The sequence below is a fragment of the Mustelus asterias genome, chromosome 17 (assembly GCF_964213995.1).
Source record: "Mustelus asterias chromosome 17, sMusAst1.hap1.1, whole genome shotgun sequence".
In the NCBI taxonomy this organism is placed as follows: domain Eukaryota; kingdom Metazoa; phylum Chordata; class Chondrichthyes; order Carcharhiniformes; family Triakidae; genus Mustelus; species Mustelus asterias.
The window spans coordinates 7,208,795-7,224,224 of NC_135817.1; the positions used below are offsets into that span (position 1 = coordinate 7,208,795).

The 15,430-nt window shown below is 43.8% G+C and overlaps 1 protein-coding gene across 1 annotated transcript in view; it reads left to right on the plus strand.

Moving 5' to 3' along the window:
- The window catches only part of htr2aa (5-hydroxytryptamine (serotonin) receptor 2A, genome duplicate a), a 403,646-nt gene that overhangs the window by 324,918 nt on the left and 63,298 nt on the right, over window positions 1-15,430 (plus strand). The window lies entirely within an intron of this gene.

Consider the following 15,430-nt stretch of genomic DNA (forward strand, 5'->3'; position numbering starts at 1 on the left):
AGAGTCATACAAACCAAAACATTAACTCTGTTTCTCACTCCATAGATGCTGCCAGACCTGCTGAGGTTTTCCAGCATTTTCTGTTTTTATTTGAGATTTCCAGCATCTGCAATATTTTGCTTTTATCCGACATAACCTCCTTGCTCTTGTACTTCATGGTCCTCAATGTATCTTATGTAAGACATCTATCTTATATTTATGGCTCCAATTCTGGTCTTCCTCACAAGTAGAAACGTCTTCTTTACATTGAGTCTATTGAATCTTTTAATGATTGTAATGACTTCTGTCAATTGATTTCTCAGGTTTGTTTTCCTCGAGAAGAGGGAGAGAGCCTGTTTAATCTTTTTGATGAGGATAATATCTTAGTTCTGGTATTATCCTAATAAGTCCTTTTTGCAGTGCCATGCTGTAATTTTTATAATATGGAGACCAAAACTGTTCACAGTCCACCGAATGTGAAGGTTCCCTTCACATTTAACATAGCCTCTCTGCTTTTTAATTCTATTCCTTTAGAAGTGAACCCAGGGCTTTGGTTATATTTTTATGGCCTTATTAACCAGTAGTTTGATTATCCATACCCCCTAATCCTTTTCTTTCTCCACCCAATCCTATTTAGACACTTAGGCTTAAACATTTGTCCGCCCCATTTTTTTTGGACACGATGGTTATGATTCAGGACCTGCCCATGCCAGTTCTGTTGGAATTAGCAGGATAGTAACATTGGGCCAAGCATCTCCCACACAGCTGGCTTCTCTTCACACCACTAGCTGTCTCTGCACTCAGCAGGGGAGCAATCAGTGATGTGGTTATGGTATAGTCTACCTGCTCTTCTTAAAGGTAGCCTGTCCCTCTTAAATGAAAGCTATACTGCGTTAGAATTTGAAATATGGAAAAGGCCAAGAGACAGAAAAGCTATTAGGGTGATAAGAACATAAGAACATAAGAAATAGGAGCAGGAGTAGGCCATCTAGCCCCTCGAGCCTGCCCCGCCATTCAATAAGATCATGGCTGATCTGAAGTGAATCAGTTCCACTTACCCGCCTGCTCCCCATAACCCTTAATTCCCCTACCGATCAGAAATCCATCTATCCGTGACTTAAACATATTCAACGAGGTAGCCTCCACCACTTCAGTGGGCAGAGAATTCCAGAGATTCACCACCCTCTGAGAGAAGAAGTTCCTCCTCAACTCTGTCCTAAACTGACCCCCCTTTATTTTGAGGCTGTGCCCTCTAGTTCTGGTTTCCTTTCTAAGTGGAAAGAATCTCTCCACTTCTACCCTATCCAGCCCCTTCATTATCTTATATGCCTCTATAAGATCACCCCTCAGCCTTCTAAACTCCAACGAGTACAAACCTAATCTGCTCAATCTCTCCTCATAATCTACACCCCTCATCTCCGGTATCAAGCTGGTGAACTTTCTCTGCACTCCCTCCAAGGCCAATATATCCTTTCGCAAGTAAGGGGACCAAAACTGCACACAATATTCCAGCTGCGGCCTCCCCAATGCCTTGTACAGGTGCAGCAAAATTTCTCTGCTTTTATATTCTATCCCCCTCGCGATAAATGCCAACATCCTATTTGCCTTCTTGAAGACCTGTTGTACTTGCAGACTGAGTTTTTGCGACTAATGCACAAGGACCCCCAGGTCCCTTTGCACAGTAGCATGTTGTAATTTTTTTCCATTTAAATAATAATCCAATTTGCTATCATTTCTTCCAAAGTGAATAACCTCGCATTTGCCAACGTTATACTCCATCTGCCAGATCCTCGCCCACTCACTCAGCCTATCCAAATCTCTCTGCAGACCTTCCGCTTCCTCCACGCAATTCACTTTCCCACTTATCTTCGTGTCATCAGCAAACTTTGTTACCCTACACTCAGTCCCCTCCTCCAGATCATCTATGTTAATAGTAAACAGTTGAGGCCCCAGTACCGATCCCTGCGTCACGCCACTAGTCACCATCTGCCAACCAGAAAAGCACCCATTTATTCTAACTCTCTGCTTCCTGTTGGATAGCCAATCCCCAATCCACACTAACACCCTACCCCCAACTCCGTGTGTCCCAATCTTCTGCAGCAACCTTTTGTGAGGCACCTTATCGAACGCCTTTTGGAAATCCAAAAACACCACATCTACCGGTTCCCCTCCGTCAACCGCACTAGTCATCTTCATAAAAATCCAGTAAGTTTGTCAAACTCGACTTTCCTCTCATGAATCCATGTTGCGTCTGCTTGATCGAACCATTCTTATCCAGATGGTCTGCTATTTCTTCTTTAATGATGGATTCCAGCATTTTCCCAACTACAGACATTAAGCTAACCGGCCTGTAGTTACCCGCCTTTTGTCTACTTACTTTTTTAAACAGCGGCGTAACAGTAGCCGTTTTCCAATCAGCTGACACTACCCCAGAGTCCAGTGAATTTTGATGAATAACCACCAACGCATCCGCTATTACCTCTGACATTTCTTTCAATGATGGATGGGCACTGGAGGCATTAACAGTGAAGGTGGACAGGAGAAGGGCTGTCATGTTTCCACAGGAAGGTTTAGACGTTCTCAAGGGGCATGTCCATAAGGGAGTGAGAGCAGGTGGTCGGGAAAGTCAATTCCTCAAGGCAGGACCTGAGGACCTGGCAGCAATGCCACAAGAAGCCTGATGACATAATGTGGATGGTAAGGTCAGTTAATGCATCTTCACGTGATGGGCTGGATTTTCATGGAGTCGGGGAGACTCCATGGAGTTGTAAATATGAGGGTTGGGAACCAGATTCCAGGATTCCCGAACCCATTCCCAGTGCTCCAATGTTCAGCAGTCCAGGTTAAGGGTGTGGGCTGGTGTGAGTTGAGAGCCTGCATCCAGCACTCCTAGCTTCCATTTAGGGAAAGCCATGTTCTAGCCCTCTGCATTTTTGTGGTGTTGGGCCAGCTTTTAATGAATTCATATTCACAGTACCTCAGAGGTGGCCTGAACCATAGTCTGGATGAAGGAACATTTCGAAAGATAAGTTCAAAAGATCTTATCTATGCTCTCCATGTCAAACTATACCTCTCCACCCATACTACCATGGCCCTTCATGCCCTCCCTATCAAGTTATGACCCCCATCTACCTCCATGGCCCCTCATACACTCCATGCCAATCTCTGAGTGCTTCCATGTCCATTCACATGCTATACATTAGGCACAGAACCAATGGACATTATTTTAACAATAGGATGTGTGCAAAATACTTTAAAAAGAACAATAATTCATTTGTAACTTTCCACTTTCTTAAGAAAAGCTCCTTTCACTGCAGTGCTATAAAAGTGTCAATCATCCAGACCCTTTAAATTATCAGTAGCTGAAACTACAAGCACTTGTAACCTCTTTATTCTATGTAAATGTTTTGCAATTGACAAAAGAGATAAGAGAGCCAGAGCTGTCAATCAAACAATGTTTCCATGGGATGCAGCTGTTTCAACACTAATGGATGTCTGGGCTCTCAGCCAAGAATACATAATGAAGCTTTTGCTGAGTCTTAACAATTATAATTGGTAGATAGAAAATCATGGGTTGAGGATTCACAGTTTGCTGATGTGTCATCATATGTAATCTAAAAATGCACAGTTTATTTCACCATTAATTAGTGTTCTGAATTCAATTATCTATAATAAACATTCAAAGGGTCGCCATTTGTGTTAAAAGCCTTAACCTAAAAAGAGATCTTTCTTAACTGAATTACAACGTCAGAGATTGTGATTTTATCATAAGTTCCCGTTCTAAATGGGACAAAGGAACTGATAACGGATAAAGCTCACAGGAAGTGTCTATGTACAAAAATGTTTTTCAATTGAATTACTTTTTGTGTCATTTAGTAAAGTTTACTTGAAGGCTGCAGCCTCAGCCACATGCCTGGGCTATAGGAGCCCATTCAGCCCATTGTGTCTGTGCCAGCTCTTTGAAAGAACAGCACAATTAGTCTCCTCTTTCCTCCATGGTCCTGCAATTCTTTTTCTTTTCAAGTATTTACCTGATTCCATTTTGAATGTTATCATTGACTCTGCTTCCAGTAACCTTTCAAGCAGTGCATTCCAGATCATAATAACTTGCTGCATGACATTCTTCTTGTATCCCTCTGGTTCTTTAGCTAATTATCTCAAATCTCGATCCTCTGGTTATCGACCTCCTGCCAATGGAAACTGTTTCTCCCTATCTATCTGATTGAAAATTTAGAAGATCTGAGTTAAGTCTTCTCTGTTCTAAAGAGAACAATCCAAGCTAGTTCAGTCTCCCCACATAACTGAAGGCCCTCGTCCTGAGTACTATTCTAGGAAATCTCCTCTGCATACTCTCCAAATATTTGACATCCATCTTAAAGGGTAGTGCCCAGAACTGAGGGTCAATTAGTAATTGAAATGATTTGACATAACCTCCTAGCTTTTGTATTCAAAGGCCTTACTTATCAAACCAAGGATTCCATATTTTTCTGGCAAAGTAATCAACTTGTTCTGCCACCTTCAAAGACCCCACGGTCTCTCTGTACCTGCACCCATTTCAATTGCACAGAATTCAGAATCATTGAATTATTACATCACAGAAGCAGGCCATTCAGCCCTTCATATCCGTGTCAGCTCTTCGAATGAGTGATTCACCGAGTGCAATTCATCCACAGATATCATATTGTTTAATTTCAATTGCCTCTCCTCATTCTTCCTTTCAAAATGCATCATTTCACACTTCACTGCATTAAATCTCAAATGTCATGCACTACCCATTTTACTGGTCAATGTCCTCCTGTAATCTGTTACTATCCTCATTGTTTACTGCATTTACGAATTTTGTATTATCTGTAACCTTTGAAATTCGGCCTTTATACCCAAGTCCAGATGATTAATATTCATCAAAGAGGGCAACAGTTTGACACTAAGGCCTGGGGAACCCTACGATTTATATACTTCCCCCCTGTCTGAGAAACATCGCTACTCACCGCTTTCTATCCTTTAGCCAAATTTGTGTCCATGCACAAACTTTAACTTTCCTGTTAAGCCCATGAGCCTGAATTTTGCTAACAATTCTATTATGTGCACTTCACTATATTTTTGTCCCTGACATTAATTCTGTGAGCTGAATTTAGATTGTGCAATCTAAGCATGTGCAATGTACATAACGGCTGCAGCTGTATCATTCAGCAGACTCCTCTGATGGGATAGTTTCCTTTACTTTCTCATACTGTTTGCTTATTAGCATTTCTGTGAGAAATTTTGAAACAAAAGGGACAAATTTCAAATGTTTTACTGAGGTAGTTTATCTAAATTGCTTTTTAAATCTATACATGTGTGCGCATGCACACAGAGGGAAAATAATTGAACACTTTTATGTAGCTTTAGTTAATTGTTGTTTATTTAATTGTATAGCTAAGCTAGAGAAGAGTCAGGGAAATGGGTGAGAAACATAAGTTAGAGAGGTGGAAGTAGAGGTGAGTAGGAGAGCAACGGATTTATTTCTATAATATCACTTCAATATTTAGAAAGAATTGACTTCTAAAGTCATTTGCACTTGGCTGTTAAAGTAAATCTAATTGCTCACATCCATGAGACAGATTCTAATTTCCAACACCGATGAGTCAGAGAGAATAGAAGACAGAAAGAAAGACAAAAGTGGAGGGAAAGGCAGATAGGCAGTTTATTCCTTTAGCTAATTGTGCTATTCTGTGAAGGGAAAATTTAACTTTGAAAAAAAAAGGTGAGGCATTGAGTACAACATCCTCCTCCACTTCTCTGTCATCGAGTTATTTGGGACTAATTTTCTAAAAGACAAAGAGGGAGTCTCCAGCCTAGCAGAGCCAGGAATTTTCCTGACTCTGCACTCCCCACTTGGGAACAAATATTCCGGCCCTGGTTTAGCTACCAGCCATAGTCAGAGTCTCTTTCCACTTTCAAACCACTGCCACTGATGTTCCCCAAGGATTTATCCTTGCCCCCCCCCCACCACCCCCGCCCTCTATTCCTCTTCGATATTGCTGCTCCTCATCACACCCTCTGAAAATACAACATTATGTTCTACATATACACTGACAATACCTAGTGAGGACCTGGCATCTTGGGCCTTGAGGTTTGAGGAAGCAACACCAACCTCTCAGCAATGAGAGGCATCCTTCCGACCTCCCCACACTACGCAGGCATGAGGTTTATCTGACCTATCTGCCCAGTCAGGCCTCTTTCCCTCTTAGAATCCCCCCCTTTTGGTCCCCCAAAAGGGGGGGATTCTAAGGTGGGGTGGGGGGGTGGGTGGGGTGGGGGGGGTGGGTTGGGGTGGGGGGGGGGTGGGGGGGGTGGGGGGGGTGGGGGGGGTGGGTGGGGGTGGGGTGGGGTGGGGGGTGGGTGGGGGTGGTGGGGTGGGGTGGGGGGTGGGTGGGGGTGGGTGGGTGGGTGGGGGGGGGAGGGGAGGTTCCAGACTGCTCAGCTGTGCACTCAGCCCAATGTATGCACACAGCTCTTTAATTTAAGGTTGCTGAGGCTTCCCAGCAAGCTGAAATCATAGAAACCCTTTCCATTGCACTTGAAGGCTTTGACCTGTAACGTTCAACGTGCAGTGCCTCATAAAAGGTTCAGCTGTCAGGTCAAGGAATTTCTATCATCTTCCAGCCACCTGTGTTTATTTTGATTTCCATTCACAGTTGACTGACCTCAAGTACCCCATTGATCCTGTCCACAATGTTGGCAGAGTCTAAGCCTGATTGATAGCCTATGGTTTCATTTCATTTTTTGTAAACCACTTCTGCTGTTTGAGGACTTCGGTGAGGTCTGCTCTCACCTGCAGCTTCTGACAGGGAGAAAGGAAAGTCTCTGCTGCAGAACATAGTGCTGCAATGATTTAAAATTGGGGAGGCATGGAGGTTAAAGTGACCTGGTCACTTCAGAATTTGCCCAGATGACAGGCAAGAGTGGGGAAATTGATTACAGAACTGCCTGAAATCACCATGCAAGGATGATCTTCAGGTCTGCCAGGGTTAGAGCGGGCAGTCCAGCCACAACACCCCAATCCCAGCGGAGAGTGGTGAGGTCAACCCTTTGCACCCAGCTCGCACCCACCCAACCCCCAGGACCCTTGAGGGACTGTTCTTTTGCAGCCTGGCAGCAGCAGAGGGGCAAATGGTCACTGGACCTATCTCCGTGAGCCCCCATGGAACCCAAGGTGTCAGTGCAAGGGTGCCAGAGGGCGATGCACTGTTGGCACTGCCAAGGTGCTTGGCCTGAAGGGAGTCAGAGTGGGTGGACTGAGGGTGAAGGGAGCTTGATTGGAGGGTTTGACGGGTGAAGTGGGTGCAGAGATCAGGTCGCCATTTAAAAATGGCAGCCTGTTCTTGGAACAGTGGGGCTGGCCAGCGGGTTGTCCAATATGAATAAATTAGCGTCTATCAGGTGGCCTTCTCCCACCTGATAGACGCTGCTAACAAGTGGGCACTTAATAGAAACATTGAAACTAGAAGCAGGAGGAGGCCATTCAGCCCCTCGGGCCTGCTCCATCATTAGTTTTGATCATGGTTGATCATCAAATTCAATATCCTGATGCCCCCTTCCCCCCATGTCCCTTGATCCCTTTAGTTCCAAGAGCTATATCTAATTTCTTATTGAAATCAGACAACGTTTTGGCCTCAACTACATTCTGTGGTAGTGAATTCCACACATTCACCACCCTCTGGGTGAAGAAAGTTCTCCTCACCTCAGTTCTAAAAGGTGTTCCCCTTATCGTCAAACTATGACTCCTACCTAGTTCTGGACGTCCCCACCATTGGGAATATTCTTTATAATCAACCCTGTTAGATTTTTATAAGTTTCTATGAGATCCCCTCTCACTCTTCTACATTCCAGTGAATATAATCCTAACTGACTTAGTCTCTCCTCCTGCCATTCCAGCAATCAGCTTGGTAAACCTTTGCTATATTCCCTTTATAGCAAGGACATCCTTCCTCAGATAAGGACACCAAAATTGCACACAATATTCCAGGTGTGGCCTCACCAACGCCCTATACAATTTCAGCAAAACATCCCTATCCCTATACTCAAATCCTCTCACTATGAGGGCTGACACACTATTTGTCTTCTTTACTGCCTGCTGTACCTGCCGCTTACTTTCAGCAACTGATGCACGAGGACGCCACAGTCTCACTGAGTATCCACCTCTCTCAATTTACACCTATTCAAGTAATAATCTGTCTTCCTATTATTGCTACCAAAGTGGATAACTCACATTTATCCACATTATACTGCCACTGCCATGCAGATGCCCACACACTCAGCCTGTCCAAATCACACTGAAACATCTCTGCATCCTCCTCACAGCTCACCCTCCCACCCAGCTTTGTATCATCTGCAAATTTGGAGGTAAGACATTCAGTTCCCACTTCCAAATCATTAATATGTAATGTGAACAGTTGGTGTCCGAGCACAGATCCCTGCGCAACACCACTAGTTACTAATTCCAATCAGAAAAAGACCCATTTATGCCAACTCTTTGCTTCCTATCTGCTAACCAGCTTTCTATCCATCTCAAGTTATTATCTGCAGCCCCATTTGCTTTAACTCGACACAGTAGTCTGTTATGTGAGACCTTGTCGAAAGCCTTTGAAAGTCTAAATAAACCACATCACTGGTTCTCCTCGGTCAACTCTACTAGTAACATCCTCAAAGAATTCCAATAGATTCGTCAAGCATGATTTCCCTTTTGTAAATCTATGCTAACTTTGTCTGATTATACTACTGCTTTCCAAATCCTTAATAATGGGCTCTAGCAACTTCCCCAGTACCGACGTTAGGCTCATTGGTCCATAATTCCCTGTTTTCTCTCTACCTCCCTTTTTGAACAGCAGGCTTAGCATCCAATCTGTAGGAACCAGTCCAGAGTCCAAAGTATTTTGGAAAATAACCACCAATGAATCCAGTATTTCCAGGGCCACTTCCTTAAGGAGATTTATCCACCTTCAATCCCATTAGTTTCCCCAAAACCATTTCTCTACTAATGCTGATTTCTTTCAGCTCCTCACCAACACTTGTTTCTCTCAGAACTTCTGGTACGTTATTCATGTCTTTCTTTGTGAAGACTGAAGCAAAGTACGAATTTAATTTCTCAGCCATTTCTTTATCCCCCGTTATGAATTCTCCCGTTGCTGACTGTTACGGGCCCACATTCGTTTTTGTCAATATTTTCTCTTTACATACAGTCAGTTTTTATGTTCCCCACTAGCTTACTTTCATTCACTATTTTTCTCTTCTTAATCAATCCCTTGGTCCTCCTTTGTTGAACTTTATACTGCTCCCAATCCTTAGCCACTCGTTCTTTTTATATATTTGTAGAAACTTTTGTTATCAGTTTTTATATTCTGAGCTAGTTTACACTCATAATCCATCTAACTTTTCGTCATGGCCTTTTTCCGTGGCTTTCTGTTGATCTTTAAAGATTTCCCAATCCTCTAGTTTCCCACTAATCTTTGCCACTTTGTATGCATTTTCTTTCAATTTGATAACCTCCTTTATTTCCTTAGATATCCATGGCTGATTATCTCTTTTTCAGTAAGAAGTTTAACAACACCAGGTTAAAGTCCAACAGGTTTATTTGGTAGCAAAAGCCACACAAGCTTTCGGAGCTGCAAGCCCCTTCTTCAGGTGAGTGGCTCTCCTCACTCACCTGAAGAAGGGGCTTGCAGCTCCGAAAGCTTGTGTGGCTTTTGCTACCAAATAAACCTGTTGGACTTTAACCTGGTGTTGTTAAACTTCTTACTGTGTTTACCCCAGTCCAACGCCGGCATCTCCACATCATATCTCTTTTTCTACAGCCCTTCCTTCTGACCGGTATATACTTTTGCTGAGCACTGTGAAAATTCACTTTGAAAGTCCTCCACTGTTCCTCAATTGTCCCACCATAAAGCGTTTGCTCCCAGTCAACCTTAGCCAACTTCTCCCTCATCCCATTGTCGTCTCCTTTGTTTAAGCACAAGACACTGGTATTGGATTTTACCTTCTCATGCTCCATCTGTATTTTAAATTCAGCCATACTGTGATCGCTTCTTCCAAGAGGATCCCTAACTACAAAATCATTAATTATTCCCGTCTCATTACACAGGACCAGATCTAGGATAGCTTGCTCGCTTGTAGGTTCCGTTACACACTGATCAAGGAAGCTATCGAGGATATATTCTATGAACTTCCCCTCAAGGCTGCCTTGACCGACCTGGTTTGACCAACATATAGATTAAAGTTCCCCATGATAATTGCCGTACCCTTTTTACATGCATCAGTTATTTCCTTGTTCATTGCTCGTGCTATCGTGATGTTATTATTTGGTGGCCTAAAAACGCCTATCAGTGACTTCTACTCCCTATTTCTAAGTTCCACCCAAATTAATTCATAGAACCAATATCATCTCTCACTACTGCCCTGATGTCATCCTTAAATATCAGAGCTACACCACCTCTCTTATCTTCCTGCCTGTCCTTCCAAACAGTCTGATACCCCTGGATATTTAACTCCCAGTCGTGACCATCCTGCAACCATGGCCGCGATTCTCCCAAGAGTGCTGAATTGGCAGGAAAACTGCCCTAAATCCCAACTGTTTTCTCAGTTCAGCTTCTCACCCGAATCTCCGCACTCTGTGCACTGCAGAGGTCCCAGTCGTAACTATCATTAAAAACCCAGGGGGTGGGGCCTATTCGCGCTGGAGTTTGACAGTTCTGGAACTCTGCGCATGCGCAGTGGTCTTGATCTGTCAGACTCCCCGATTGCTGGCCAGCCTGGGGCGCCTCCAGTGCTGCCCCACCAGCCCCTCTCCCCCCCCCCCCCCCCATGGCCCAATCGTGGCCCCCACAGCAATTCCCCGCCCCGCAGCACCTCTATGTTCAGCCCACCCTTCCCCCTCCCCAGCAGTGGCGATCTCCTCACCCCAGCAGACCCCCCTCCTGCTGCGCCCCCCCCCCTGGGTTCAAACCCCACCCCCCTCCCGAGGCAGGACCCCCCCCAGTAGACCCACCCCCCCCCAGCCCACCCCAATCGCTGCCCTCCCTCCATCCCAGACTGTTCTTGTCTGCAGAGTGGCAGCGGAACCCCCCACCCCCACCGATCATCCCTAGGCCCCGCCCACAGTAGACCCTGCCCCCTTGGCACTGCCTGATGCCCGGTGGGCAGCGCCAAGGTGCCCCCGGGCATGGGCACTTTGCCGATTTGGCAGTGCCAGGGGGCACAGGCTGGCAGTGCCAAGGGGCCCATGCCCAGGGGGCACCACCTTCCACCACCCAACCCCCTGGGGGGCCCCAATTGCCTCCCCTTCACTCCAGCAGGGTCTCCCGCTAGTTCCCCGAACATGGGGAGCTACTCTAAACCTTGCTGGGATGAAGTACTCCTGGCGGGGTGGGAAATTCAATTGGGACCTGAAAGTTCCTGATAATTAGATTGAAAATACGTTTAAAACATATTAAAAACCTTTACCTGCCTTCCCGTCAGTTTCCAGTGTGGCCTGACCGGCGACTGTTCGCCGGCTCTGAGAGATGCACATGCGTTCCCGGCGCATGCGCAAATCCTGGTACAAGGCCAGCGACGCGCATCTCCCACCCCGACCCACCAGAAAAGTTGCAGGTCGCAATGGGAGAATCGCGGCCCATGTCTCTGTAATGGCAACTAAAGTATACTCATTCGCGATGGTTTGTGTCATCAACTCATGGCGGTATATGTTTAAGGCGGTATACGTTTGCACAGATCATGGAAGGGCGCAGTGTAAGTTCCAAAAGTAGTTTAAAAGGCATATGGGATCTTGGGCTTTATAAATAGAGGCACAGAGTACAAAGGAAGGAAATCGATGAACTCTTATGTCTCAACAACCAGAGGACACTGAATTAAGGCGTAAGAACCATTGGCAAAGCACGGAGAAATGTTTTTCACAGTGCGTGGCTGCAATCCAGAATTCAGAATTTATCTGAGTGTCAGGAAGGAAATCACGGCTTCTTCAGGGACTTGCATAAGCACCTTAATAGAAAGAAATTGCTTTGTTACAGGCAAAGGCGGCGGGAAAGGGATTAACTGAGTTGTTATTCCAGAAAGCTGGCACAGACATGACATGCTGGGTGGCCTGCTCCTGTGCATTGTACGATTCCATTTGATGATTGGTGGCCAAGCCTTCATCTGCTAAGACTTTAAGATCTGGAATTTTCTCCCTCAACTTCTCTGCCTCTCTACCTCTCCTTGGTCATTTAAGACATTCCTTAAAACCTATTTCTTTGGCCAAGCTTTTGGCCATCTGCCCTAAGGTCTCCTTATGTGTTTCAGTGTTTTTTTGATGACTCTCCTGTGTTGAGTGTTTGGAGGTTTTCTTACATTAAAGCTTCTCTATCGATGGAATTGTTGTTTTAACATTCAACTGTTGTCTTAGTACAAAATGACTGGTGGCAGATTGTTTGCCCATGATACACTGAGGCCAGATTCTGTTATCAGAAAACAATGGATCGACAGTGTTTCTGGTAACCCCAATAATCTCAGAGATCAGCAATGCAAGATTAAAGGAGAATTCTGCAATCAGGATGTGTAAAATGCAATTCACCTATTTCAAAAGATCAGTGGGCTTTTTATAACACTGGACACAATGTCTTCTGGCAAGCACTGAGCTTCATGCCACCCAACAACGTTTAAATGTTAAGAGACTTCATGTTAGCAAGAATTTTACAGCTCAGAGCCCTTTACTGTTCAACAGTCCCTCTGCCTTGCTATTTAATGCAGAAAACTTGAATTGCTTTTCTTCAGCTGGAACACAATGGGCTGTATCTTCCACTGGGCTCAGGAAAACACCATTATGAGCATGCTCATAGCTCGTAAACTGCACACCTGACTTGTGTTAGTTCACATGCCATTTGTTTTATCTTTTCACACCAGGGTGTTTAGGTCAATAATAAAATATGGTGGAGGAATAGTACTGTAGCTTGTCTTTTACCTTCAGCAAGTTTATTCATCATAGAGCTCAGTAGAGTTACAAACTCTTTATAGTTACCACAACTGTTCCAACTGTGCCCATTTCTTTTTCTTTCGGAGGCTGAATCAATGATCATCACCTGTATTTAACACTGCAGTTAGCTTAACCATGTCATTGCCAAAGCATGCAATTGGTGCTGCATTGACGCAGGGTCGGGTTTACAGTGTGGTTTGTAAGACGCAAACCAGTGTGTGAGGAGTGTACTTGTGGAGGTGGATTGGTTAGAAGGTCCAATTCTCCAACACAGTACCCCAGCTCCCAACACTATTTTTAAAAATATCCCTAAATTTCACATCCCCATCCATGTCAGCTCATGTCTCCTCTGATTACCCAGGCTGCCCTATGCCCTCATGTATCCTCCATGCCCTGTCAGATTCCCTGTGAAACCTCTATGCTCTCACATGATGTCCATGCTCCTCAGATCACCCATGTAACCTCCATTGCACCATGTCCTCAGGTTCCATGCAATGTCAATGGAAAATATTTTACATTCCCTGCACAGAAGGAAAATGAATCTTACCATCTAATAAAAGCCTGCATATAATTAACCTGAAAGAAAGAAAATGCATTATGTCACGTGAATAATGTTCCTTGTAATACTTATAAGCCTATTGGCTTGTGTCAACAAACCAAAATATGAAATCAAAGGCACAGCCCTTTAATACAACCTCTTAAAACTGTCATACATTCTCAAATGAATGAAACACCTATTCTGCTGAAATTCATTAGCACTTGAATCTCAGCCAAGCATTAAAAATGATCACCATTGTTCAAATAATAGAATGCTCTCTGGGAAGGGAAGAACAACAGGTACAAAGCAGAGTGTCTGTCAATCAATGTATTGGAGCAAGTTGTTAGATTTTTTCAAGTGTCAATATCAGGTTTTTTATATCAACTGGAACCATTTAAATCACAGTGGAAAAGATGATGGTACAGTCTGATATGACATTTTACAACATTTTCTACTGCATCATGTTTATTTTTCCATTGGAAAACTATTGTGATGCATGTGAACAAATACACAAAGCTGGTCAATGTAAGGGTCAGTTTATCTTTAAAGGTCAGAGCCCTATGATGAATGACGGCATTGAAAACACAACTAATAGTGACAATACAGCACCTAATAGTACCTATCTGGTACTCTTATCAAATAATTCACCATGCTCTATTTCCTTTCAATTTGATAAGGCCCCTAAACCTTGCTTTTGAAGGTTCACCTACCACTGGTAGTAATACTCAGACTTTATCCCCATTAGAAAAACTACAAATTTTTGATTTCTTATCCACTTCCTGTGCCACTTTTAAAGGTTGTCTAGCCAACTAATCAACTGTGTTCAATCTTTCCCTAAAATTTGATACATAGTCCAATAATGTAGTCTCAGAACGCTGACTCACCAATTTCTCCTTAATTAATTTAAGTGATCGTCTTACCTCATGACCAAAAAGTGGATGGAATTTAGTTGATTCATTAGGTGCAACCTAATTGCAAAAAGTACAAATGAAATTCCTTTATCCCAATCTTTGGGATAATCTTGATAATTAGCCCTCAACATGGTCTTTAAAGTTTGATGCCACCGCTCTAACACTCCCTGCGATTCTGGATGGTATGCAGTTGATTTAAATTGTTTTACTCCTAAACTATCCATAAACTCCTTGATTAACTTCGGTGTAAAATTTGATCCTTGATCTGATTATATTTCTGTGGGTAGTCCATAATCTCGTAAATAATTAAGTAACTCCTCTACAATCTTTTTAGCTGTAATATTGCTAATGGAATGGACTCTGGAAATCTAGTGGACACATCCATTATGGTCAATAGATTTGATTCCCACTTTCTTTTTAGAGAGGGGTCCTATGCAATCAATTAAGACCCCTGGGAAGTTGCCTGTTTGGGGAGTAGATTGTTGCCCACCTCTCCTCCACTGCCCAGTTCTGCGTCACTGAACCGTGGGATGCTCCTTTTTGGTGCCATGTTCTTGGCGTGACTGCCTGTGTGTCCATCTTTCGCGCTTATATGGAGCTCTCCCTTGTCAAGGAAATTCAGCTGCAGATGGTTTGGGCAAGTCACAGGCCCATTGGTTCCGGAGAGGATAATGGAGAAGATGGGAACTCTGCAGGGGTGGTGATCAGGGAGGGGGAAAGGGGAGAACTCAGTAGGGTTCATGATCGGGGACGGGGAAAGAGGGAACTCTGCAGGGATGGTGATTGAGGACGGTGTTGTGGGAAGTTCTTTTAGGTGGCCTGATTAATTTAAAGACTAGATCTTTTCATTTAACATTTCATTTCACAAAGGCAAAAAAAGTTTATTCAGTTCAATCAAATGAAAACATTGACATGTTAGAATCAAAAACATAACAAATTAACAATATTCAGACAAACATACAATTAAGACAAGACAAATCTCATTTTGGCCAAAATGGGAGATCCACCTACAAAGCTAAT